Here is a 27,239-nt window from a genome sequence, read left to right as displayed (position 1 = left end):
TATATGTCACTGGGTTCACTTGTCTCAGAACTTCATAGGGCCCTATGAATTTTGGATGAAACATATTTTTATTTTTTAATACAACGTTTTTCGTGGATAACCAAACTCTATCTTTGTCTGTATAGTGAGGACCAGGCTGGTGTTTTTTGTCATATTGCATTTTATATTTTGTCTTTGCTTGGTGTAGATTTGTTTGCAATTGTGAATGTACCTTTTTCATGTGTGTTAACATGTCCATGACTGCTGGAGTGGTTTGAGTAGAAACAGGTAGCATAACTGGCAAAATGTGCGGATGACATCCATATAAACCATAGAAAGGAGTTGAGTTTATTGAAGAGTGGTGAGAATTGTTATAAGCCAGTTCTGCAAGCCACAAAAAATCCAGCCATGTTTTAGGGGACTTTGTTGCATAACATCGTAAGTATTGTGTTAGAGTTTAGTTTAATCTCTCTGTTTGACCATCCGTTTGTGGATGATAACTAGTGGATAAAGTCAAATCAATTCGTAAAGCCTTGCACCATTGCTGCCAAAAGCGTGCAGAAAATTGTGTTCCTCCATCAGAGAGGATGACTCTTTGAAGTCAATGAAGGCGAACAATGTTTTCTAAGATGATAGTTGCTAAGGTGTCAGAGGTTGGGAGACGTTTACAGGCAATTAAATGAGCATATTTTGTAAGACTATCCACCACCACTAAAATGGTTGTAAATTGCTTTACTTGAGGAAGACCAGTAATAAAATCCATAGAGGTGTGTTCCTATGGATGATTGGAAATGGGTAGAGGTATCAATAGACCTTTGGGCTTGCTATGTTCGCTTTTGCATCTTGCACATACTTCACATGATTGTAGCATTTGTTTTAAGTCAAATGTAGGCCACCAAAAAACCTTTACTACAGGGCAGGCGATGCTGATGACCACTTTTAGAACAGGAAGGGAGGACAAGTGGTGCGCATGAAGCGCAGCAAATACACGCAGCGGAATTTTGGGCGCGACCGGGACCGCGCACAGCCTTATTACTGACAAAGGTACCCTGAGGCAATTTCCTTTAGGTCCACTACTGCTCATGCAGTATCTGAAGCGCTCATAAGTATTTTTTTTACCAAAGTGGGATTTCCTAAGGAGGTGGTTTCTGTCATCAACTTCATGACAGCTTATCTAAAGCACATGTGGAATGAGTGTGGGGTGACTTATAAGTTCACCACACCATACCATCCACAAACCAATGGTCTTTTAGAAAGGTTTAACAAGACATTGAAGGGCATGATCATGGGGCTTCCTGAATAACTCCAAAGGAGATAGGATGTCTTCTTGCCATGCCTGTTTTTCGCCTACAGAGAGATGCCACAGGAGGGAGTAAGGTTTTTCCCCTTTGAGATTCCGTTTGGCCATCCTATAATGGGACCACTAGCACTCGTGAAAGAAGGCTGGGAGAGACCTCTCCATGAGCCTAAGCAAGATGTAGTGGACTATGTACTAGGCCTCCACTCTAGGATGGCAGAGTACATGGAAAACACAAGCAAAAACCTTGAGGCCAGACAACACTCCAGAAGTTGTGGTATGACCAAAAGGCTGCTATGGTTGAGTTTCAGCCAAGGCAGAAAGTCTGGGTTCTGGAGCTTGTGGCTCTCAGGGCACTTCAAGACAGATGAACTGGCCCTTAACCAGTGCTAGAAAAGAAGAGTTAGGTCACTTACTTAGTGGACCTGGGCACTAGCAGGACTCCCAAGAGGGTGAGCCATGTTAGCCGCCTTAAGCTATATCATGACAGGGCAGATATAAACATGCTGATGGTTACTGATGAGGATCAGGAAGCAGAGACTGAACCTCTCCCTGACCTCCTCTCCAGTGACCCTAAAGATGGCTCAGTAGATGGAGTTGTCTACTCAGACACCCTCTCTGGCAACAGCAAGCTGACTGCAGGACAGTCCTCCAGCAGTTTGCTGAGCTCTTTTCTTTGACCTCTGCTCAGACACACCTGTGTACCCATGATGTGGACACAGAAGACAGTTTACCTGTCAGGAATAAAATATTCAGACAGTCAAAGAAAGCATCAAGGTGGAAGTCCACAAGATTCTGGAATTGAGAGTGATAGAGCACTCTGACAGTCCTTAGGCTAGCTCAGTGGTCTTGGTCCCCAAACCTCACACCAAGGATGGAAAGAGAGGGATGGGGTTTTGTGTGGACTACAGAAGGCTCAACACTGTCACCAAGACAGATGCTCACCCCATACCAAGGGCAGATGAATTATTAGACAAATTAGGTGCAGCCAAATGTATAAGTACCTTTGACTTGACAGCAAGGAACTGGCAAATCAAAATGGCACCTGGAGCAAAAGAAAAGACAGCATTCTCCACACCTGATGGGCATTATCAGTTTATTGTTATGCCCTTTGGCTTAAAGAATGCCCCTGCCACCTCCCAAAGGTTGGTGAATCAAGTCCTTGCTGGCTTGGAGTCCTTTAGTGCAGCATATCTAAATGATATTGCTGTCTTAAGCTCCAACTGGCAGGATCACCTTGTAGTGTAGCCATTTTTAATGTAGCTTTCTGCGCGTTTGCTTAAAGTATTAGGCCTCTGGGCACTTTTGCCCTAGATGCATTTTATTTAGCCTTGCACTGTTATTTTACAATAACCAGTTTCACGGTATTGTTTTATTTTCTTCTATCACACTGTTTAGCTTACTTCAGCACTGAAGTTCTCAAACAATGCATTCTTGCTCGCTCTGTGCTTCAGTCAAGGATACAGTCTGGTACATTGCCGATAGACGTGGTAGAAGTTTAGTCTTTAGGGTTCGAAGAAAGTACACATTCTTATGTAGGGACATTTCTTATTTCACCGGCGTGTTAGTTATCAAAACACTTTCTAGTCCTGGGAACAGAAGAGGGAGATTCCGACCAGGAACCCACAACTAGATGCTGACTGCCCTATTGCAGATGCTGATCCAGATCACAGGCTTTTGCTCAGGTATGAGGGTTGATGTCCTCCCGGGGGAACCTGAAAGGCAGGCTTAGAGCTTCACATGCTGTGCTCAAAATATAACTTAGAGAGAGAACGTAATCTAGTTGCACTATGATAACATTATTCTTATGTTTCACTCTCCTTGTTACTATTTCAATCCTACTGTGTTGTATGGTTCTGGTTATTGCGGATCATGCCTGGGTATCTAAAATGCAGTCGTTTTATTAAACCAATCTTTAAAACTAAAACTGCCTTTGTCATTTATATATGAGACCGCACTGTGTATGAGAGAACTGGTTGTGACCTGAGTGACCACGACTTCCCTGGGAAGCACCAAGATGTCATGCGCTCGGCTGCCCAATTGTTTCTTCCCTTTGGGAGAGATAAGGCACTGCTAGTTAGCCGGAGTTCATCCCAGATTTGGGGTGACAAGGGTCCTTCACCGTGGGTCAGACTTAGTCCCCCACACCGTGAGCGATCTTGCCGCCCAAAAATCCAGTAATCTCATTAGGATAATGAGAGCCTACGCGACAACCTGGTCCACCTGAAGATGGTCTGCAGGCCCTGCAAGCAGCAGGCCTCTCTATCAAGGCATCTAAGTAGGGCAGGTTACTGGGGTTTATTTGGGGCACCTTGTAGGTGGAGGCCAAATTCAACCACTCCAACCCAAGATCCAGACTATTCTGGACTGGGAAGCTCCAAAAACCCAGACTCAAGTCAGGGCATTCCTTGGCTTGACTGGATACTACAGGAGGTTTGTGAAGGGATATGGATTCATAGTGACACCTCTCACAGAACTTACCTCCAAGAAAATGTCTAGAAAAGTTAACTGGACCTTGGACTGTCAGAGGGCCTTTGACACCCTAAAAGAAGATTTGTTTTCAGCACCGGTTTTGAAAGCTCCAGATTATTCAAAGCAGTTCATTGTGCAAACTGATGCCTCTGAGCACGGGATAGGAACAGTTTGATCCCAAACCAATGATGATTGCCTTGTCCAGCCTGTTGCTTTTATTAGCAGGAGGTTACTCCCCAGGGAGCAGCGTTGGAGTGCCATTGAGAGGGAGGTCTTTGCTTTGGTTTGATCCCTGAAGAAGTTGAGACCATACCTGTTTGGTACTCACTTCACAGTTCAGACTGACCACAGATCTCTCAGATGGCTTATGCAAATGAAAGGAGAGAAACCTTAACTGTTGAGGTTGTCTATATCCCTACAGGGAATGGTCTTTGTAGTGGGACACAGACCTGGGACTGCCCATGCCAAAACAGAGGGCCTTTCCAGGTTCTTCCACTTAGAAAATGAACACTCTCTTGGGAAAGGTTAGTCTCATCCTCTTTCGTTTGGGGGGTGGGTTGTGTAGGAAAATGCCACGCGTTGCATGGTTCCCCCCTAACATTTTGCCTTTTGTTGATGCTAGTTATGATTGAAAGTTCGCGCCGATCTTTCCTGATTGGGCAGGAGCCCTTTAAACCTCACATAGCGCGCCCGCTGCGCGGGACGCGCCGAACTTTCCTGATTGTGCAGGAGCCCTTTAAACCTCACATAGCGCGCCCGCTGCGCGGGACGCGCCGAACTTTCCTGATTGGGCAGGAGCCCTTTAAACCTCACATAGCGCGCCCGCTGCTCGGGTCGCGCCGAACTTTCCTGATTGGGCAGGAGCCCTTCAAACCTCACATAGCGCGCCCGCTGCGCGGGACGCGCCAAACTTTCCTGATTGGGCAGGAGCCCTTTAAACCTCACATAGTGCGCCTGCTGCTCGGGTCGCGCCGAACTTTCCTGATTGGACAGGAGCCCTTTAAACCTCACATAGCGCGCCCGCTGCTCAGGTCGCGCCAAACTTTCCTGATTGGGCAGGAGCCCTTTAAACCTCACATAGCACGCCCGCGAACTTTCCTCATTGGACTTAGCCCCATTTGCTATTTGCCAACTCTGTGACCTCAGTCAGCTGCTCTACTTATAGTTAAACCTTGCACCAACATCAACAGCAGATTGGCAAAAGGAAAGCAATAGAGGCTGGGGACGGGGTCGTGCTAAAAGCCAAGCGAAAAAGGTATAAGCATGCAGCTAGCAACTGCGTCATGGATAGAATCGACTCTATCCTGGGTGAATGCAATGGAATACTAACTAGCCCCCAAGGAAATAATTCTATTGAAACTGGGGGGGGGGCCCACATCAATTAACAGGAAGGATGGTCCCATGAATATCGCTGAGATTTTCGTGAAACGTGGACAACAAGTCACTGACACTACAGGGCAGGGCGAGAGTAGGAATGTTATCACCCATACCGCCCCTTCTCTAGTAGAAGACCTACCACTGGCCACCAACGATTTCATCCAGCTCAGTAACCGTTTTAATCCCTTAATCAACATCCCTTAATCACACGACGACATCAATCCAGGCACCCTGGCAGATGGGCCAGCAGCCACCAATATGCATTTTCCTCACGTAACCCCACAGCATATTGAATGCATACAAGTTCTATAGAAGGAAGTCACAGAACTCAAGCATATGGTTAACTCCTTAATTGCAATAGTAAAACAGCTAACTCACGCAAATAATACGGCCACCACAAACCTTGTCCAAAACCCAACCCTATCAGGCATCAAAACAAACCCACCCAACTTCTCAGCTTCTAGCCATGTCGGCCCGCTCCCCATCGGAGATAAGACCACGAACTCTCACCAGACACCTTTTTCCCACAATTCAGGCATAGGAAACTCACTAGACATCTATCATAAAACCCCCAAACCCATGAGCAACACTGCCTCAAAATACTCTGCACAACCTGCCACTGATAGGTCCCATTCAGGTAATATAGTTCTAATGGTTAACGTTCCCAAGTTAACCACATTGACACGCAAGGAAGGGGCAGACTCTATCAAAAACAAGGCAATCCATTGGATTCGCCATGTTAGAGGCTGCCGATCCATAATACGCGAGGACCTAATTAATGTAGTACGGCGGCCAGACCCGGGAACTCACTTTGACATCCTAAAACTGACACTCAAGGACGGGACCATGGTGACCAACCTGGTGGCCCAAGATGCAAGAACAAGCTCACCAGCACACTCATGCATCCAGTTTAAATACCCCAGGCCACCTACGCACCACGAGGAGTGCTCGAGTTACCACCCAGCAGAAAATGTATCCACTCTTGGTAAAAATGATTGACTCACAGCCTCACCTAAAATCTATGCAGGAAAACCCTGCAACTTTCTAACATCTATCACCCCCAGATCTACCTTTTACCCCACCACTGTTTGTCCATGTATTCTCTCCCCTGCCCATGACACTAAGACCACTGCCAGTCCACTGAGCAATCATTACAACGATGCACCTTCCATCTTGCAGGCGCATTGCCCACCAAACCAAGTGCTGCTGGCTAGGCCTGCAAGCACTTCCCAGATCAGGACCAGGTCAGTCCCAACAGAGGAACATCACCAACCACCCCAGGCCCCACGGGTAAACATTGGTATCAACCCACTTCTGCTCACTCAACCACATCTGCCAGACCAACCCCCGACAGCCAACCATACAAACCCCAGGCATTTAGACAGGATAGTTCAGCCACAAACCGGGGCACGACTTGTTTCATGGAACGTGGCAGGTTTGAAATCTATTCTTCCCCTTCCATCCTTCTCCTCCTTTATTGACGAACACGACATATGTCTCCTCCAAGGGACATGGTCACTCGACCCACTTTTTCGAACAGGCTATACAAACTTCCACATCCCCGCAGTGGCCAGCACGAGAGGCAGGCCCTCAGGGGGTCTGGCCATCTGGATCAAAACATCACTTAGCTTCCATATATCACAGCTACCTACTGACTCCCCCGACCTGTTAGGCCTTCGTCTATCCTTTGGGCCTGACTTTGTGGTGAACATCTTTAATATCTACACACGAGGGGTCAGGGGGGGTCAAGTCTCCAAAACCCACTGCGCCCTCATAGCCCTCTTACAAAACTACCCCCGCCATCACAAAACCATTGTGGCTGGGGACTTCAACGTCACATTCGAACCCCTTGACTGGGACGATCTCAGGTCCACCAACGAGGAGGATCAAGACTGGTCTATCCCCGCCCTGTCAATCCCACCCATCAAGAGATGGACGCTATCCAGGTCAAATCACTGACCATGGAGTTCGGGCTCAGGGCGTTAAATGGAAGAACCAAATCAGACACCAATGGCAGTCACACGTTCAACAAAACCAACCACACCAGCAGAATCGACTATTGTCTATTCGATATAAGACTATGGCCCCTAGTCATCGACATGACGATCATCGAAAGGACTGAAAGTGATCTCAACCCTCGCTCTGTCCACACATTAGCTCTAGGTAATATCCCAGCCACGTCTAACTCCCAAGCAGTAGCACCCGAGGGTATTAGCCTGGCCAACAATAAACGACACTTAAAATGGGACATGGTCGTGGCTCGGCCCGCACTCATCAACGCTGCCAATAACACCCTAAAATCCACACTAATGGGCCTAGGGTTCTGCAATTCCCTACCAGGAAATAAGCTTAATTCACACCTCCTGCTTTAGGGATATCGCAGCCCACTTCTCAGTACCCCCAGCCCACGATGACAAACGACCCATAGGTAGGCACCGCTGGTTCAACAAAACATGTCAGTCCCTAAACAAGCGCTTAGTTCAAGCCATTAAATCCAAGGACCCCACCGCCATCCGCGTAGCTAGGAAGTCCTATAAATCTGCAATACGCATAGCCAAGCGTGACCAAGATAATAAATGGTGGACAGCACTCAGTGACGCTGTGCGCAAGAGGAACCATAGTCTGTTCTGGTCCCTGGCAGGACGAGGCCCAGAAACCAGTGGTTTGGACATCACAACCAATATTGCCCCAAGAGACTGGACAGTTCACTTCAGTAGTCTGTACTCCCCTGATCATGATAGCCCCATCCCTGTTTGCACGGGCCCCCACCTAAATCACTCATTAGCACCCACCACCGCAACACCCCTGTTGTTTTCCCAAAGTGACATAACCTATTCTCTAAGCACCTTAAAATGCGGCAGGGCCACTGGATCAGACTGCGTCCCAGCAGACCTGTTCTCAACAGACCTAGCATCCTGGTCAAGATACCTCACCATTATAGCTAACGCAATAGCATCTGGGGCGCCAATTCCCGAGTCCTGGAAAGCGGCTATTGTTATTCCAATCTTTAAAAAGGGCGACAGATCACTTCCTTGCAACTATAGACCTATTAGCCTAATTGACTGTGTCCAAAAAGTCTTCTGCCACTGCCTCCTAGGAAAAATCGAAGAATGGATGACTGACCGCGATATCCTTAGCGCCCTCCAAGCCGGTTTCCAGAAGAAAATGTCCACCACTGATCAAGCCCTCAGATTCCTATTATTATATTGGAAAACAGTGTTCATTGGTAAAGGCAGCCTTTATGTAGCTTTTGTGGACCTCAAATCTGCTTTTGACCTAGTACCTTGCAACAAACTATGGGACACTCTTTCGGATGGGAATCCCGGAGCACATTCTTGCCATTTTGATACGACTCCACGAGGACAACTGCGCACAATTCAGGTGGGACAACAAGGGCCAATTACCTGATAGAATCCACGTTTCCCGGGGTGTGCGGCAAGGGTGCGTACTCGCCCGACCCTCTTTTCCCTGTATATCAATGAAATCGTCCCCTCCCTCCTCAGACTGCAGGCTGACGCACCTTCACTTGGCACATAAAAAATCCCAGTCTTACTCTTTGCCGATGACACTCTTCTGATATCCAAGACCCCTAGTGGTCTAAGGAAACTCCTTGCGTGCTTCGAGCATTTCTGCTCATCACAGGGGCTCGAAATCAATGCCTCGAAAACAAAACTAATGACCCTCAATCCCCACAGATCTTTTAAAGGGAAGTTTACTTTAGAGGGCTCCACACTTGAGAAGGTGGGCATTTTCAGCTACCTGGGCATAACATTCACTGACAACATGTCTTGGAAGCCACACATAGGAAAACAAGCCCTAAAACTAAAACAAACAACAGGGGTACTACTAAAAAAATGTCACCTCTCACACACAAAACCAATTCGTCCAGCATTACAGTTATACGAAGCCCAGGCCGTTTCCTCAGCGCTTTATGGGGCTGAACTATGGGGCTATACCAAAACCCAAGACTTAACCACCGCTGAAAACAACTTCCTAAGAAACCTTGTGTCCCTTCCGCTAAGCACCCCACTGTTCCCTCTTTTCAAGGATCTTGGTATCAAACGCATTGAACACAAAGCCCGCCTGCGACCTCTGCTGTACTGGCGGCGTCTCTGGACCACTCCGGAGCTCGACATCTTCACTGAAGCTCTACAGGTCATCCTAAAAGCCGACCATCTTCACAGAATCCCCTGGCTACGATGCATCAAAGGTTCACTGTACTCACTTGGGCTTGATGATCTCTGGAACTCACCAACCACGTCAGTCTTCCCCTCGAAAAGCAAACTAAAGAAACTATACTGGCAAATGGCAAATTACGAAGACACAAGGGCTGCACTCCACACTACACTATCTTGTGACTTTGCCAACCTAAAAGAGTCATGCAAGTACGAAGCCTTTTGGGACCTAATCACGGCCCCAAGGGAAAGGAAACTGTACTTCCAGCTCCGCATTGGAACACTCCCACTAAGACTTTTCACCAGTAGCTGGTCACACAATGAATCAACCGTATGCCCAGCTTGCAAAGCCCCTGTCGAGAATCTCCCTCACGTCCTTTTTGCCTGCCCCGCGTACACCGCCCCCCCGTAGGAAATAGCTGGCCCCGGCATGCAGACTACTGGGAGTCCGCAGCTCTGCGCTAGCCCTGCGAATCCTCAGATCAGACACTAGGCCAACGCTAGTGATCGCCGTCGCCAAATTCCTCGGAGCTAGTTGGCTTGTTAGAGGGAAAACCCTTCTGGATAAAGACTCCAAATAAGACTGTCCCATCGTCCTGTGCAGCACATTTTATTCCATTTTTTATTCCATTTTATTCCATTTTTATCCCACTTTTTTCCATTTTCTCTTATCTTTTACTCCCTTTTATCATTATATTTACCTGTAATTATCATTATGTGTATTTATTTGTATTTATTACTGCTTGCACTTTTTTGGCTCTTGTAGCTGCAATAAAGCTCCTTTGAATTGAATTGAATTGATTGAAAGTGTGCTGGGATCCTGCTAACCAGGCCCCAGCACCAGTGTTCTTTCCCTAAACTTTAGCTTTGTTCCCACAATTGGTACAGCCCTTGCACACAGATAAGTCCCTTGTAACTGGTACCTCTGGTACCAAGGACCCTGTGGCCAGGGATGGTTTCTAAGAGCTGCAGCATGTATTATGCCACCCTGGGGACCCCTCACTCAGCACATGCACACTGCCTCACAGCTTGTGTGTGCTGGTGGGGAGAAAATGACTAAGTCGACATGGCACTCCTCTCAGAGTGCCATGCTCACAACCCACTGCCTGTGGCATAAGTAAGTCACCCCTCTAGCAGGTCTTACAGCACTAAGGCAGGGTGCACTATACCACAGGCGAGGGCATAGTTGCATGAGCACTGTGCCCCTACAGTGTCTAAGCCATACCTTAGACATTGTAAGTGCAGAGTAGCCATAAAGAGTATATGGTCTGAGAGTTTGTCAAACACAAACTCCACAGTTTCATAATGGCTACACTGAATTCTGGGAAGTTTGGTATCAAACTTATCAGCACAATAGATCCACACTGATGCCAGTGTGGGATTTATTGAAAAATGCACACAGAGGGCATCTTAGAGATGCCCCCTGTATACCAGTCCAATTCCTAGTGTTAGGCTGACCAGTTCCTGACAGCCTGCCACATCCAGACGGGTTTCTGCTTCTCACCTCCCCCCTGCAGGAACTGTAACTCCTGGCAGTGAGCCTCAAAGTCTCAATCCTGGTGCTACAGCGCCCCAGGGCACTCCAGCTAGTGGAGATGCAGGCCCCTCCAGACACAGCCCGCACTTTTGGCGGCAAGTTCGAAGGAGATGATGAGAAAAGCAAGGAGGAGTCACCCACCAGTCAGGACAGCCCCCAAGGAGTCCTGAGCTGAGGTGACCCGTGCCTTAAGAACTCCTCCATCTTGTTTTGGAGGATTCCCCCAATAGGAAGAGGGATGTGCCCCCCTCTCCTCAGGGAGGAGGTACAAAGAGGGTGTAGCCACCCTCCATGACAGTAGCCATTGGCTACTGCTCCCCAGACCTAAACAAACCCCTAAATTGAGTATTTAGGGGTGACCCTGAACCCAGGAAACCAGATCCTGCAACCTGAAGAAAGAAGAAGGACTGCTGACCTGAAAGCCCAGCAGAGACGACGGAGGTGACAACTGACTTGGCCCCAGCCCTACCGGCCTGTCTCCAGACTCAAAGAACCTGCACAGCGATGCATCCAGTGGGACCAGTGACCTCTGAGGACTCATAGGACGGACCTGCACCTAAAGGACGAAGAAGCTCCCGAGGACAGCGGCTCTGTCCAAACTCAGCAACAAGAAACCAAGTTTAAAGTGACTCTCGCCTCACTCTGGAAGCGTGAGTCTTCACACTCTGCACCCGATGCCCCCTGCTTGAGTTCAGAGAACCAACACTGCAGAGAGGACTCCCAGGCATCTCCAAAGATGTGGACACCCTGAGTCGACCTCCCTGCACCCCCTCAGCGACGCTTGCAGAGAGCATTCAGAGGCTCCCCCTGACCGCGACTGCCTGGTAACAAAGGAACCCGACGCCTGGACCAAGCACTGCCCCCACAGCCCCCAGGACCGAGAGGAACCACCTACCAGTGCAGGAGTGACCAGCAGGCGGCCCTCATCCTAGCCCAGTCAGTGGCTGGCCCGAGAAGCCCCCCTGTGCCCTGCCTGCATCACCAGAGTGACCCCCGGGTCCCTCCATTGCTTTCAACGCAACACCTGACACCTACTTTGCATACTGCACCCGGCCACCCCTGCGCTGCTGAGGGCGTGTTTTGTGTGCCTGTGTGTGTCCCCCCCATGCTCTGCAAAAAAAAACAGACCTGAACCGGAGCCCACTGTTCTCCATAGACACCTACGTTATTTGGGCCCTCCTTTGACCTCTGCACCTGACCGGCCCTGTGTTGCTGGTGCTGAGGGTTTGGGGTTGCCTTGAATCCCCCAACGGTGGGTTGCCTATGCCCAGGAGACTGAACTTGTAAGTACTTTACTTACCTGAGAAACTAACCAATATTTACATCCCCCAGGAACTGTTGATTTTTGCACTGTCTTTGTTTTAAATAGTTTATTGCCATTTTTACCAAAACTGTGTATACTACTGTTTTATTTCAAAGTTCCATACTTACCTGTGTGAAGTACCTTACAATGTATGCACTTACCTAAATTCTGAATCTTGTAGTTCTAAAATAAAGTAAGAAAATAATATTTTTCTATATAAAAACCTATTGGCCTGGAGTTAAGTCTTTGAATGTGTGTTCTCATTTATTGCCTGTGTGTGTACAACAAATGCATGACACTACCCTCTGATAAGCCTACTGCTCGACCACACTACCACGAAATAGGTCATTAGTATTACCTACTTTTGCCACTATCAATCTCTAAGGGGAACTCTTGGACTCTGTGCACACTATCTCTCACTTTGAGATAGTATATACAAAGCCAACTTCCTACAGGTACATTACTTACCATTAGTGTTTTCTTATACTCCCAGCACCGCTCTACACATTACACTTGCCTAGGTGGGAAACCAACTTTTGCATTCCACTGTTTTAGTATATGGTTTGGGTTCCCCCTAGGCTCATTGCAACCTATTGTGATTTTCACTATTTGGACTGATTTCCTACTGTGTACTTACCTGTTTTTAGTTACTAATGTATATTTTCTGTAATTTACTTACCTCCTACGGGAGCATAGTCTCCGAAGTATTTTTGGCATTGTGTCACTAAAATAAAGTACATTTGTTTTTGTAACACCGAGCATTGTCTTTCATGCGTGTAAGTAATTTGTGACTACAGTGGTATTGCAAGAGCTATGCATGTCTCTTAGTTCAGCCTTGGCTGCTCTGCGTACAGCTACCTGTAGACAGCCTGGCTTCTAGGCACTGGCTACATTTCACTAATAAGGGATAACTGGACCTGGTATAAGGTGTAAGTACCTCTGGTACCCACTACAAACCAGGTCAGCCTCCTACAAACATAGTTAGAAAGTCACATAGAAAGTCTGTAAAAAGAAAAAGAGAAAAAAGGCATTTGTCCTTGATAGTACCTATGTATTATTTGTTGGTGCAAAACTTAATTTTTCTTAGTTACAGGGTTTTTTCCGTCAAAAACCATAGGTGTTTGCCGTGTGCGTCCATGCACCATACATGGAACCACCCCCCTCGGTGTTAAGTAAGGTAGAGAATGGTAGGTGCCGCTTTGGATACTTTCAAATAATTATTCAGACAAAACAAGTTGTGCGCTGGAAAGTAAATTGAAAAAAAACTAAGATTTTGTGTCAATTTGTGCCATTTTTGTGACAAAAACATGCCGCAAAATCTTAGTAAATATTCCCCTGTGTGTGATGCCATGCGCTTAAAGAGAAATGCACCTTGTGACTGTAAGCCAGGAAAGCAATTGTGGAGCACAAGGGCGTGATCTCAGGGTTGTAAATGTAGTAGGGGTGTAGCAGGGTTGTGTTGGATCCTTTGATATTTGCCTGTGCTTTTAGTTATAGGCCAAGGACAAAACACAGTTTGACTATTTTGTTGCATCACATTAAATTGCTGTCTCACTTTGACAACTAAGAACAGAACTACATTAAAAATTCAAGGAATAATGGCTTTCCTGTGTTATCGAATTTACCAGACTAGCTAACCTAATGTTTATTTAAAGTAGTGTTGTGATGTGCATGGGGCATCATTTTGAATATCAGTTGCAGATTACATATAAGAATATAAGACAAGTGGGTGGCAGCACCAGGCATAAGGTTCTTTTTCTGTTCAGCCTGGTGTCCCACCTGGTCTGTTGGACCAAGACTCCAAGTAGCACACTGGCGCTTTAAACTAACGCTATAACTCGTGGCTGGACTGGGAGACACCCCACTCATTCGGCCCTCCTTCTCAATAAAAAAAGTTGTGTCCTAGCTAAGTAGCAGTATCTTTATCGTCCCTCTGGACAAGTTACTTCATGATGCCAAGTCTTTGTTTTCTTTTGTATGAAATATACAAACAGCTATGAGGATGATAGCAATGCCACCACTGTTACTGTTTCCACTTCCTATTATCAAAATGTGGTAGAAGGAGAGAAAAACAGTTGCAGTGTGTCAGGGCTCCAGTAGGCGTATGAAACCAGGCTTTGACTGCGGGCTGAAAATTGCAGCAATTGGATGGAAGTGATCCAAACAATGTAGGATTGCAGACCTGCCTTAGACTTCATTGAGTAAGGTGAATGGGATGCAAACTGTACAGAAATCTAACAGGACTCAAGAGGCTTCAAGGTGTAGATACAGTAATGACAGGCGAAAGATGTTTCAGAAACCAGACAACAATAGGACTATTGCGTTGACTGAATGAGAAGTGTGGCTTGCAAGGTCATGCGCAGAAGCTCCAGCAGTGAACATCAACAGTGAGCAGGTCTACCGTGAAATACATTTCTCAAAGGATGTTTGTTGTTAAATTATTTTGATTGATTCAACAGTGAGTTTATAACACACTGGGACAGATGTGAGAGCTATGACTTGTCAAGAAATAGTCCAGTGGTCGATCACATAATCGAATGCTACGAATATCCTGATATGGCACTCGCGACCTTTAAAAACCAATGGGGGGAAGAAAGGTGGGTATTCCCACTGTTATCGAAGGGTAGTGTCTGAAATAGGCCTGAGTTCAGTCTTGAGATGCTAAATGTTACGCTCAGGTCACATGACCTCATCACATGATTCATTGCTGCGAGTATCAGTAAATGGCAATAAAATACCCTTGATTGAGACCTTAAAAGAAACAACGTTAACCCCTTCCACGACTCCCCTTGGGCCTGGCGTGCAGCCCCTTTTTACCACAAGAGCCTCGAGGTCCTTCATAAATTTGACACCCCTTGGCCGTTGGATTTACTCACTATGGGGGTCATTTTGACCTCAGCGGTCTTTTTTAAAGACCGCCGAGGGACCGCCGTGCGGAAGACCGCCAGTGGTGGCGGTTTGCCGCTCGCCCTATTATGACCATTGGCAGCTCTCCGTCCTTTTACGGACGGAGAGCCGCCAACAGCCATACTGGCGGGAGGCGCGGAAGTGAAGGTTGCTCCACCGCCACGCCAACAGAACACCGCCCAGCGAATCACGTCCTGTGATTCGCCGTGGCGGTGTTCTGTTGGCAGTGTGGTGTCGGCGGAGATGTCCCCATGGCTCCCGTCCCCTCCCGGAGGATCGTCGGACAAGGTAAGTCGATCGTCCGTGAGGGGAGGGGGGTGGGGGGTGTTGTGTGTTGTGTGGGTGCATGGGGGGTGTGCGCGTGTGTTTGTAGAGGGTGTGTGTGAGTGCGTGTATGCTTGAGGGGGTGTTGTGTGTATGGGAATGAGTGCGTGTATGTCTGTGGGTATGTCTGTATGGATGTGTGCATGTATGTTTGAATGTAGGTGTGCGTGTCTGACTGTGTGTGTGGATGTAGGCATGTATGTCGGCTTGTGTGTGTGTAGGTGGTGCCTGCGTGCGTGTCATGTGGGTATGGGTTATGTGATGTTGGGGGTCGGGGTGGGGAGGGGGGCCCTGCCACCTTTGGTGGGTGGCAGGGGTGGTGGGGGGGTAGGGGAGGGAGTCAGGGTGGGGGTGGGGGAGACCCCTATCAGTGCCAGGGAAGGAATTCCCTGGCACTGATAGTGCTTACCACCATGGAGTTCATGGCGATTCAAACCGCTGGAAATCCACGGCGGTAAGCCGGGTCAAAATACCGCTGGCGGTCTAGTGACGGCCGCCGGGCTGGAGACCCAGGTCTCCAGCCCAGCGGTCGTCTCCACCCTGGCGGGTGGAACGGAGAACCGGCGGATGACCATGGCGGTAACCGCCATGGTCATAATTCCACAAAGTAAGACCGCCAGCCTGTTGGCGGTCTTACCGCTGGTTCTCCGCCTTCCGCCAGGGTCATAATGACCCCCTATGTCTGGAACCAGAACTGTGGGAGGAAGGGTCATGTGATAGGCAAGTAGATTATAAGTGTGAGCCACCCAGGCCCCGTCAGATGACCAAATGCTGCAACCACTGCCAAAATGTAACTATCTTAGAAAAGTGTTACACTTAGGTAATGGTACATGTAATACTTCCCAAACCCTGCAAAGTAAGAGGGAACAGATTTTAGCTGATGAAGCAAACTATATATTTTAACTCTCATCCATCTGTCCAGAACACTGCCACAATTACTGATCTTATTGCACAGTGTAATTTAGAGGTTTTATTTTTAGCAGCGATTTAATTAAGTGATTATTTTAGCCATGTCCTAGATATAGTTGTCCCTAAAGAATACTGCATGATCTATGCGTATAAGAAAGTTTAAATACCATTCTCTTTTGTAATTGTCGTCTTTTCAATGCATAGCTGTTAAGATCAATCTCTTAGCAACAAATTAGGAAATGTTTGTTTTATTTGGCCCTCCAGACAACGAATACGATTTAATTGCCTGTATCATATATTTTACTTCTCTGTTCGTAGATGGCATTAAGAATCGGTTTAAAAGTGAACTGTAGGTATTCATGAGTGGTGTGCGAAGCTGTAAACATTTTTTTCTTGAAAAAGTTTCTTAATTCTTGCGAAAACTATGATTACTACCTGTGGTTTCCAAAATGTTCTGCAAGTAGGATTTCACGTTAAAATCATGACTTTTATGCCGTTTTAAACATGCGGTTTAAAAAAAATCACAGATGTTCATTTAGTCTTAAAGTTTTAAACAGTTCTAAAATTAACTTGCGAGAAAAAGGCGTATCTAGTTTTGACGCCAGCTAACACTCATAAGGAAATATTGCCCGTTTGCTTAGAAAAACTACACCAGGGCCCAGAAATAGAAAAACTGGACAAATTCCATGAGCTATGGGCAGCCAATAATGAAGATATATAAACAACAAAAAGGGATCACCCAATGTGAGAAAATGTCTCTTCTTATAAGGTAAATACCAGGTTTTTTGACTGATGCTGCTGGTTTTTTTGAGGCCTGTTAACCAGACCAGAACTCAATGCCCAGACACTAAAACATATATGTTACATTGGTTATATCCAAATAGCATAACATAGCTTATCTGTAAGTCCCTAAAGCCAGATTCATCGAGCTGGTGTGTCGCCGTTGTGATGCAAAACCTAAATCAGATTTATCAAGCCATGCATGGCCACCTTGCATGGCCCTGCATGGCTTGATAAATCTAGAGAAACGCAAGACGGTGCAAATTACTGCTTGGCGTTATTCTGCAACAGAGGCGTTCCATGGTTGGAGTTCGGTGTACACATGCATCCACCCATGGATTCTGGCACATTCCCAGATTTACCAACACTGATAGACTTGGGAATGCATCGGAATTGTACGCCTTCCTCTCAGAGGCGCAACAAGGAGGAATACCTTTATTTATCCTCATTGTGCAGCACACATAGAAAGAGGGAAATGTCTCTAAGGATTGTTTTTGTGCAGAAAGGTTCCCCTTCCTTCACAAAAACAATCCTGCCTACAGCTCAGGCAGCCTTCCAACATGACGCAAGGGTCCCTGTGTTGGAGCTAGGCAGCCAAAAGTTTCCCAGCACTAGGAAATTACATGAATGCTTTGTATAATGTTAAATATGGTGCATTACTGCCCATTTCATGCAGTAGAGTACAGTGCAGCAAAGTGGCTTGCTTTGTTGCACTGTGTGAAAGATTGATAAATATTCCTCCCAGTATATAGTACCCAGGAATAACAGCACTGGCTATACCACTCTGATTGTGACAAAGTAAAATGTGTCTTCAAGTCCATCATTGCAGACTGGAAGGGCAGTTTTGAACTACAAGCCAAACTTTGCCATTTAAAGCCTTGACAAAAGTCCAATGTCCCCCTAAAACATGTATAGGTCAACTCTATGGCAAGCCTACTGAGCCCTGAGGCAGAATGCAACATATTTCAAAGGCAGAACAATTATTTTGCATGTTCGGACACTGAAAATACAAAACTTGTTTTTTACTGTGGAAAGACTTGGTTACCCCTTTGGTGAGTGCAAGGTTACACACTGACTCCCTCAGCTATGCTAACTTCTGAACGATGCAACCAAAGTTGACACTCCAAGTTATCAAACAACTCATTGAATTAAATCAAACTTGATTCTCTAATTGAAATTAATATAACAGGTTACGGTGTGCAGCTTTTACAAAGTTGTCACTCTGTTGCCTTCAATCTCCTGTGCCCTTAACGGTTGAACATGGAGCCTGAACCAGAGACAGCCTTCTGCCCTCAGAGGGAGACATGCTTATGACTCCCATTAAAGGAGACAATAGGGGCCTGCACTGGAAAGAGGTGTTATCTCCCTCCTGCAGGAAACCAGACGGTGTTGGCCCAGGAGGTGAGCTTCAAAGCTGAAGCTGCCTTTGAAGAGTGAATGGGAAACACTTGGGACAGAGGCAGCGCCACTGTTTAGTTAGACCAGCTGGTACCCAGGAAGGAGAAGGGAAATCTGCTGTCAAACTGTTTTTTCAGAGGGAAATAGCCCCTTGGTAGCCACACCTTTGGTTTGGGCTACGGAGCTCTGGACACCGAGAGAGAGGTTCTGCCATGTTTGGAGTGGAAAGAATGGTGCATCTTGGGATAGCCAGATGCCACGCTTCCCTTCAAGTGGTCATCAGGAATGAGGGAACCTGGTAGTCCATTGGCTACAACCCACATCCTATCCTGAAGGCATTTGCTGAGCATAAATAGGGAAACATTGGCACCCAAAACTCAGAGCTCAATTGGACTGGAAGAAGGACTGCCCTGCTGCATTGTAGAACTGGCAAAGGGAGGCAAAGGGAGGCTGCACCTGCATGGGCTGCAGGTGCTGAACTGGTGGCTAGTAAAGAAGAGGGGATGTACTGTATCTTACTTGAAGAGAAGGTGTCTTCAGAGCTGAGCCAAAACAAGGAGACTCCAATGATCAGTTAGCTGACCTCCTGTTCACAGCACAGGGCCACAACATCTGAGAAGCCTGCTGGTGTGAGTTGGTAGCCCAGAATCTTCAGGCTGCAGCAAATCACCACTATGCAGCACCAGAGACCAAGATTCTCGAAGTTGTACCTAACTTTGCTGAGCCTGAGAGAGTTGTTGCAGTGCACCTTGGTCACCCAGTAGCCGAATTATCAGGGAAGAATGTGGCTGTGACAGCAATACCAGGCAACTGCTAGCGCAGTGGTGTCAGGGCTTCTACCAGCACTGAGATGACTTTGAGGGACATTAACACTGTGACCAGGACCAACTCACCTCCTTTGTGGAACAAGCAGAAGCCATAGGAAGACCCCCATTGACCACATCACATCCACTGCATCCTTGAGCATCCTCAGGATCCTTCATCCCTTGTACAGACCACTTTCATAGAAAACTACTGCAACGGATATAAGTGCCTGGAACTGACTGAAGGATTACTTCTGGCTTTGTGATAACTGTTTCTGAGGACCTTTCTTGGCCCCCGGATTGGCTCCCGACTGGAGTGACTCCAAGTGACAGCATTACAACTACTATTCCAACCTTTTAGTGAAAAGGTTTCTAAGTGTCAGATTTGTTGAATGTGCCAGTGCGTGTTAGCAGTTGAGTGAAACGCTTTGATTAAAACATATTGTAACTTCTGTGTGTCCAGTGCCCTCTGGTGGATTTTTTTGGTTGTGGTGTCTAAAAATATATAAAAATGTAGACTATTTTATTAATCAGAGTAGGATTTAATTTGTGTCTTCTCAATTTCTTCCTCAATTGGTTAGGTGCTGTTTAAATGCTTTACATTTATTCCTCTGTCTAAACCTTGCTGTTCGGAGGTACAGCTAACCAGGACTAAGCTGAATGTTTGACAAACGAAACCTACTGTTCCTAAAGGGGTTGCTAAGTATATTACACGTTGAGGACGCACAACCACACCATATAGTACACCCCATTTCTTCACACCCAATATATTCAAAGGGTATGGGTCATGAACTCAAATATAACAACAGAAGAAAATGCTGAGGATCTCATTTACAACATTTTAAAAAATAAAATGTAAGCATTTGCTGCCTAATCAAACTGTAGCAGACCAGAGAATATAACCATGTTTTAGGAACAAACATAGAAAAAATAATTTTAACATCATCAAAAAAAACATAAAAAGGGGAAACTCTCAAAATAATTGATCATTTAACTATCATCAATCTGTAGAATTATTTCGTTTGGCATTGACAATGAGATAAGTTTCACAATAGCGTAACTACATGCCACATGTATAAAAGAAAAAGCCAAAAATAATAAAACATTATTGCACCTGCAAATGCATCTTGCAACACAGGTGATGCTATAGGTGTTTTACTTGCAATTGTCCAATTGATGAGAAAATATTGATGTTTAGATCTACTTTGCCACTTTTTGTGGACTGTCATCAGGACAGACATCCTAATTGAAAGAAAGTTATTCAACAGCTAAAAGACATAAATGAAATCATTTTTAATTTCAAACCCCTAAGCCCAACTGACACTTGCAAGAGTCAGACAAAATGATTCAATCAAATATTACCCCAAATTCTCATACATTATAATCATAAAAGAAACTTCAGCAGCTACTTCGCAAATCCATTATGTTGTAGTCATTCAATGACAACAGAGACTTCTCAAATCAATTAAAGTATTAGTCATTCTGTGAAATGTAATTACACAAACATGAACGTTTTTATTTGATAACGATCACTGATTTTCACATTTTGTCATAATAGTTTAGCCATATTTGGTTACAAGACATTTAACCCAAAGGTAATTTACTTGAGATTTAACAATTCTTCACACATTCCACTCAATCTAGGCAATACTTGTTTGATAGAAACATCATGCATCTCTAGTTATAAATGATTGTAACCTAATTTTAGGCCTTAGCTTTAGCTGTATGGTGGACATAGATTATTTCCAATATATTACATGTAATTAGAGTGGACTTTGGGTCTGCCCCTTGCTCATGATTGGATTGATACATTGTCTATCTCTACCTGGCTCCCATTTAAATGGCTTTCCTCCTTATTCCTGTGTTTGTCCCGGCCAGGAGCATTTCAGTCTCACTGTGTTTTGATTAGAAGGCATGTATCCTTCCACTTCTGATGTAAGACCATCTACTGCCCTGCATCTTAGGGACTATTTTCTCTCCCTTCCTATCTGTCATATTTTTCATGCTCCCCTCTTCTTGGCCACATGTCTCTATTGAAGACAGCTCCCTTTTTTCCAGCACCCGCTTGCCCGAGTTCACCTCTTGCTCTGAATGCAACTTGCCAGACAACCATCTTAAAATGGCAGGTGGACGCCAGTGAGTACGCATGCACGATGGACTTATTGCAATTTATTTTGTTAGCACATTAATAAAAAGCATTCAAAGAGAGATACTGCAGATGCACGTACACCTGTGGTTAGCAACACATTCTGTTCCCTTCTTCCCAATTAGATTTTGAGATTGCTTCTTACCTCTCAAAATACATAAAACATGAATAAGCTGTTGCCCTCTCTTCCCTTACCTCCACAGAGTTAAGAAAATAGCATTTACTTGCGGTATATTTACTGATGAATGGAAAGGTGGATGGATAGATGCATTTTGCATGGCACTTCAAAACATCTATTTAAACCCAGCCTAATTTGAATTTGTGGCATTTGTTTTTTACTTTAATGTTGCACACAGTTTTCATTATGTTTGTCTATGTCTTTTTTCCTTACCACCTATTTTCAATCTGCCCTCCAGCCCATTTTGCTTTTGTATTATTTCCATACAAAGGCTCTTTTGTTTTCTTAGCTTTGCATCTGAAATGTGTCAAAGTTTATAAAAACATTACACTTAGAAAAACAAATGGTTTGGGGAGTGGCTCTTTGAATAATATTTTTTGGAATGTGACTTGATGCCTCACCAACTTTGTAATTAATATTGAACTGCTTTAGGCTTTGACAATGTACTCAGTGGTGAGTGGTTGCTAGGGAATCACTGAGATAGGACACTATGGCCCTCATTACAACCCTGGCGATCAAAGACCGCCAGGGCTGTTTCGACGGAAGCACTGCCAACAGGCTGGCGGTGCTTCCCATAGGATTCTGACTGCAGCAGAAGCACCGCGGTCGCACCGCCGGGACTGGTGGTTTCCCGCCACATTGGTCCCGGCGGTTGTAATCCCCCAGGGCATCGCTGGGGATTACGAATCCCACTCCTGCCAGCCTTTTCATGGTGGTATGAACTGCCATGAACAGGCTGGCGGAAAAGGGAGTCGTGGGGCCCCCTGCCACGGCCCCATGGAGCTTTTCACTGTTTGCATAGCAGACAGTGAAAAGCGCGATGGGTGTAACTGCACCCGTCGCACCGCCGGCTCCATTTGGAGCCGGATCCCGTGTTGCGGACGAGATCCCTGCTGGGCCGGCAGGCGGAAACTAGGTTTCCCAGCGGGGATCTCCAAATGGCCACCGCGGGAGTGTGGCCGCTTGGCGGATTCAACTTGGCTGGTGGCGCTTGCCGTCCGCCAAAGTTGAAATGAGGGCCAATGTGATGATGACACAAAGAACATGCCGACTGTCTGGTTTGGAAGGGCTCTGAATAGCTCCAACTTACCAGTGATCACAACTCACAGGTTGAAAAAGACCTACTGCCGGCTTACCAAAAACCTAAATTAGGCTTAAACCCCTCCCATTGCTTACCATTGGTTGCCTTTACTGTCACTGATATTGATTGCTTCTATTCATAACTTGTCTTGTCCATTTTTTGTTTGTCCCTCCCTTGTAGTATAGCTTCTTAACTTGTGTCCTTTCATTGCTCATTTTTAGAGAACTACTTTTTTCTTTTTGCGTTAAGCACTCAATGAGATTGCACATGTTTTCTAGTTGTCTCCCTTGAGTGTTTCTCTCCTGCTCTGTGCTCTATGTTCCTTCTCCCCCGTGTCCATCCCTCCCAAAGAAATTGTGTTGTTCTTTGTCACTGGTGAGCTACTCCTCATCCCCCATTGTGCTTTTTCTCATGTGCTTCTTTTCTCCTCATCCATATACTTCCCATTGCTTCCCTCCCCCACTCGCTCCTGGTTTCTCTCCATCCTGCAGTCTTAAGCTTATACTTACATTGTTTTTACATTTTATGCTGAAGAAAAAGCCTTTTTATTAATAGTGACTTACTTAATTTTGGAGGAAGGTACATTTGTGGTCACGCACTTGTGCAATGACGGATCCACAAGCATACAAAATGATGCAGCACCCAGTACCCACGTCATATTGCCTTTTTTTCCTTCTATTACTCGTGCTGTACATCATTTGCATTTCTGGCAAGGATGCTTCAGTTGGATGTCATTTTTGACAGACATATGTAGCTAAGTCATTGGCTGACAAGGGTGGGAAATTGATCAGTAGTCCTGGAGGAGAGAGTAAGTTGTTTAATGCACATGTGAGACGTTGCGGTTGAGATGGAAGTGAGGTTATGAGTTTTTCACAGTATGGAGATTTGACAAACGTTAGATGCTCTTCTCCTTCTCCCTATGTTCTTTTGTGTTGAGTTCTTCACGGGGCACAATAGGCATTTCTTCTTTCTTCCTCTCTTTACTGCAGAGTGTCCTGCCTCACATTCCAGTGGTGTCAATACAACTAAGCATCTGTTTCGATCTGTGAAGGCTCACCAATTTGCCTGCTTCACGGACTTCAAACAAGCACATATTTAGTTTTCCTAGCATACAGCTTTTTCCATCAACATCTATTGTTCTTATCGATCCTCTCACAGGCATCATCCGTCTCCACAGTCACTATATTTGCATGTTTTATGGGGTTTTCTGCTTCCACTATGTCTGCCTTTAGCCTGATCAGTCAGTTCTCTCTCATTTTCTTGGGGCAGGCTGCTTCCACTATCAATTGGCCTGCTAAATGTGGCTTTTAGGGAATCCCAGAGAGTTGATATATTTACCTCTTCTTTGTCATTTTCAGATAATGCTTAAGCCTATATTCTTAACTGCAATTAGGTCTTGCAGTAGGGAATCATCTCCCAGACCAATCTTTGTGTGTATGTCATTGGGCGATAAGCCAACAATGACAATGGGCCCTGATCTTCCTCTCATATCTGAGATACTTGACCCCTAAACTACAAAATATAAACTAATTGGGCATAGGTTTTATGCACTGCCAAGTAATAAAAGTACATTACTAAAGAATGGATTTTTCTCTGACATGTTAGCCACTGCCCATTTTATTCTAAACCCAAAGAATACCAGCAATCCTAACTGGTATATAAATTGAACCTACAGAAAAATAATTTTTGAGGAACTGTTAAGTACTATTCTTACAATTGATTAGTCAAATATTTTAAAGTATATTTATTCAAATATCAAAAAAGTTAGTAAATATACACATATTTCAATTGGAATTCATATGATTATCGTCCATGTTATTTGTATCTTATAAGTACATTGTCTATTTCCTGTTAGAGAATTGATATATGAAGATTCATTCTCCATTTATCACTACCAAATTACACAGGGATGTGTCTCTTGTCCCTGATTAATTTCAAATTATTACAGCGCGCCAACATGTATTTTATTTGTTTAGCAATGCTTCCTCGAAGCTCAAGGCAAGATTTCAGGGTTATATTGGAAATTATAATAAAGGCGATAAATGAACTTACAGGCAGAGTGTTCAACTTCTATTCTCAATCACAAATCATCACATAGCCTCAGATTCAGAGTTTCTCCTCTGGGTGCTCCTACTTGCCAGCACTCACACCATCCAAATGCAGTTAATGGCTTCTGCTTCAGCTACATCCTCAGTGCCATAAATCTCATGACTCTGTAACAAACGGGGGACCTGCACTCATTGATCCAAAACACAGACACAGAGAATGGAGAGCTGCAAGAGCTGAGTGGTATTACTAGATTGATTTAGGACAACGGGCAACCCTTTGTGCCCCGAGCACATTTTGGACCAATGTGTATCATGCACGATATATGGAGGTTTTCCTGCCCTCTTTTCTTTCATTTTGTAAGTTTATATGTATACTTTGTTTCAAAGTTCTGAGTTTCCAATAAGGAAGGGGCCGAAATGTGTTGACCATTTCTTCTGTGGAGTTTCTCAGTTTATTTATGAGAATTGTATTCATGGGTGATAGACCTTGGGGTGTTCTTTCCCCAAACGTTTTGCATCTGTATTTTTTGCTTATCTTGTTTTACTGGGATTAGAACTCTTTACGTTATCAAGGCTGACCAGTTCTAAAGTGGATGTGCTCACTCTATAAAACAAGGTAACATTGGCGTATCCCCAATTGGCATATTTCATTTACTTATAAGTCCCTAGTAAAGTGGTACAGCATGCACCTAGGGCCTGTAAATGAAATGCTATCAGTGGGCCAACAGAACTTATTGTGCCACCCATTTACAGAACCATGTTTCAGGCCTGTCATTGCAGCTTGTGTGTACAGTTTTAAACTGCCATTTTGTCATGACAAAATAAACCTTTTCTGAGGCACAAACTTTCCTTTTTAATACACATAAGTTACCCATAGTGAAGGCAATTGGCAGCCCAGGTGGTAGGTTGCAGTGTATTTAAAAGACTGGACATGTACTTTCAAGTTTTACATTTCCTCTTATGTGTGTTTGTCACTACTGCCTGGCCTACTCCTCTTATAGTATAACAGTGGAGTTACCTTAGTATATTCAGTAAGTTGTAACTTTCAAATGGGAACAGGCAACCAGTTCATGTTTGGTGTCTTTGGAATTTTAATGTGAAAAATACTTCCTGTTGGTAGATCAGATTTTAATCTACAATTTCGAAAATGCCACATTTAAAAAGTTGGCATTGTACTCCCTTAGCCATTTAATGCCTGTAGCCTGTCACTGGGTCACATAAATGGGTGTAGCTGACAGTGAGGTGTTGTGTAATTCTCCTGGACAGCTGCCCACAGTATAGAGCTTAGGTGTGCCTGGATGGGCCATCACTGACAGGATGGGAGGGTGGTGCTGGGCACAGTCCTTCTTACACTTCAATAGGCTGTGTCCTGCCTCCACACAAAGGGCTGAATACCCCCTAAAGTTAGTCTGGAGCCAATGCAGGGAAGGCAGGAATGCTGGACTTCAAAGGGAAACCTCGAGAAGCGTCTCCCACTTCAAAGACAGACCTACGTATAAATAATGGACCTCAGACTCCAACTCTTAAGTACACTTCTGGACCTGTGAATAGGCTGCCAGGAAGATAGACTTCTGTGCTGCTGAAAGGACTGCCACTCTGCTGGACTGCTGCACTGAAAGATTGCTGCCCCCCTCTGCTGACCTGCTGTATCCTGCCCTCTGACCTGGGTTTGAAGGACTGGATCTGCATCTGCTGAACCCAGGACCCCAAAGTGACTCCAATGGCTAGCTGACTATCCTCCTGATTAGAGCCTCAGGGACAGAAAGTTCCAACATTCCTGAACCCAGCACTTGGACTTTGCCATCAGTGAGTCCTACCCTGTGAAGTGGTGCTGCCACAATCCTGGGCCTTTGAATGTGGGCCTGAATATGGTCTGCCAGCCAATCTGTAGACCAAGAAGAACTGTTGCACCACCTCTGTCTCACGGCGCAATCCAGAGCAGAACTGATGCATTACCACTGATGCAAGAGTTCTCCCAGCACAAGGACTCCACATTGACCTCATGGCCTGCATCGGAACCGTCGCTGTGCGAAGCTTCACCAACACAGAACCTTGCATGGCATTTCTGTCATTGACAGCCTTGACGCCAATTCAGGTTCTCACATTGCAGCCTACCAGTTCTTCCGAACTGATGCATCACCTTGACTGAGCGAAACATCCTCAAAGCCAGACTGCATTGGAAGCCCTCATTGACGGGATCCTTGACGACACACCAGGACCTCACACAGCAGCTCCATAACCCCGTTAAAATCGATGTATCGACGCGGCTGAAGAATGCCTCTTCAACGCAAGACCTCTTAATGCTTCACAACCAGGATTTAAGGTACTCTTGTTCAGAAGAACTAACAGAGTCTCTGTAGCTGTCCCGCACTCCATTGTGGTAGGCCTGAACTTGTAACTTTGTCCCAGTCCATGGCGACCAGCTATTCACAGTTGGCGCTTTGTTCTTTTGGGTGCTATTTTCAATGAAATCTTTATACCTTTATATCACTGGTTTTACTCATTGAGGTTTTGTTGTTTTGTTT

This window comes from Pleurodeles waltl, chromosome 11, assembly GCF_031143425.1.
Source record: "Pleurodeles waltl isolate 20211129_DDA chromosome 11, aPleWal1.hap1.20221129, whole genome shotgun sequence".
NCBI classification, from domain to species: domain Eukaryota; kingdom Metazoa; phylum Chordata; class Amphibia; order Caudata; family Salamandridae; genus Pleurodeles; species Pleurodeles waltl.
Note: the sequence above shows the minus strand (reverse complement) of the source record.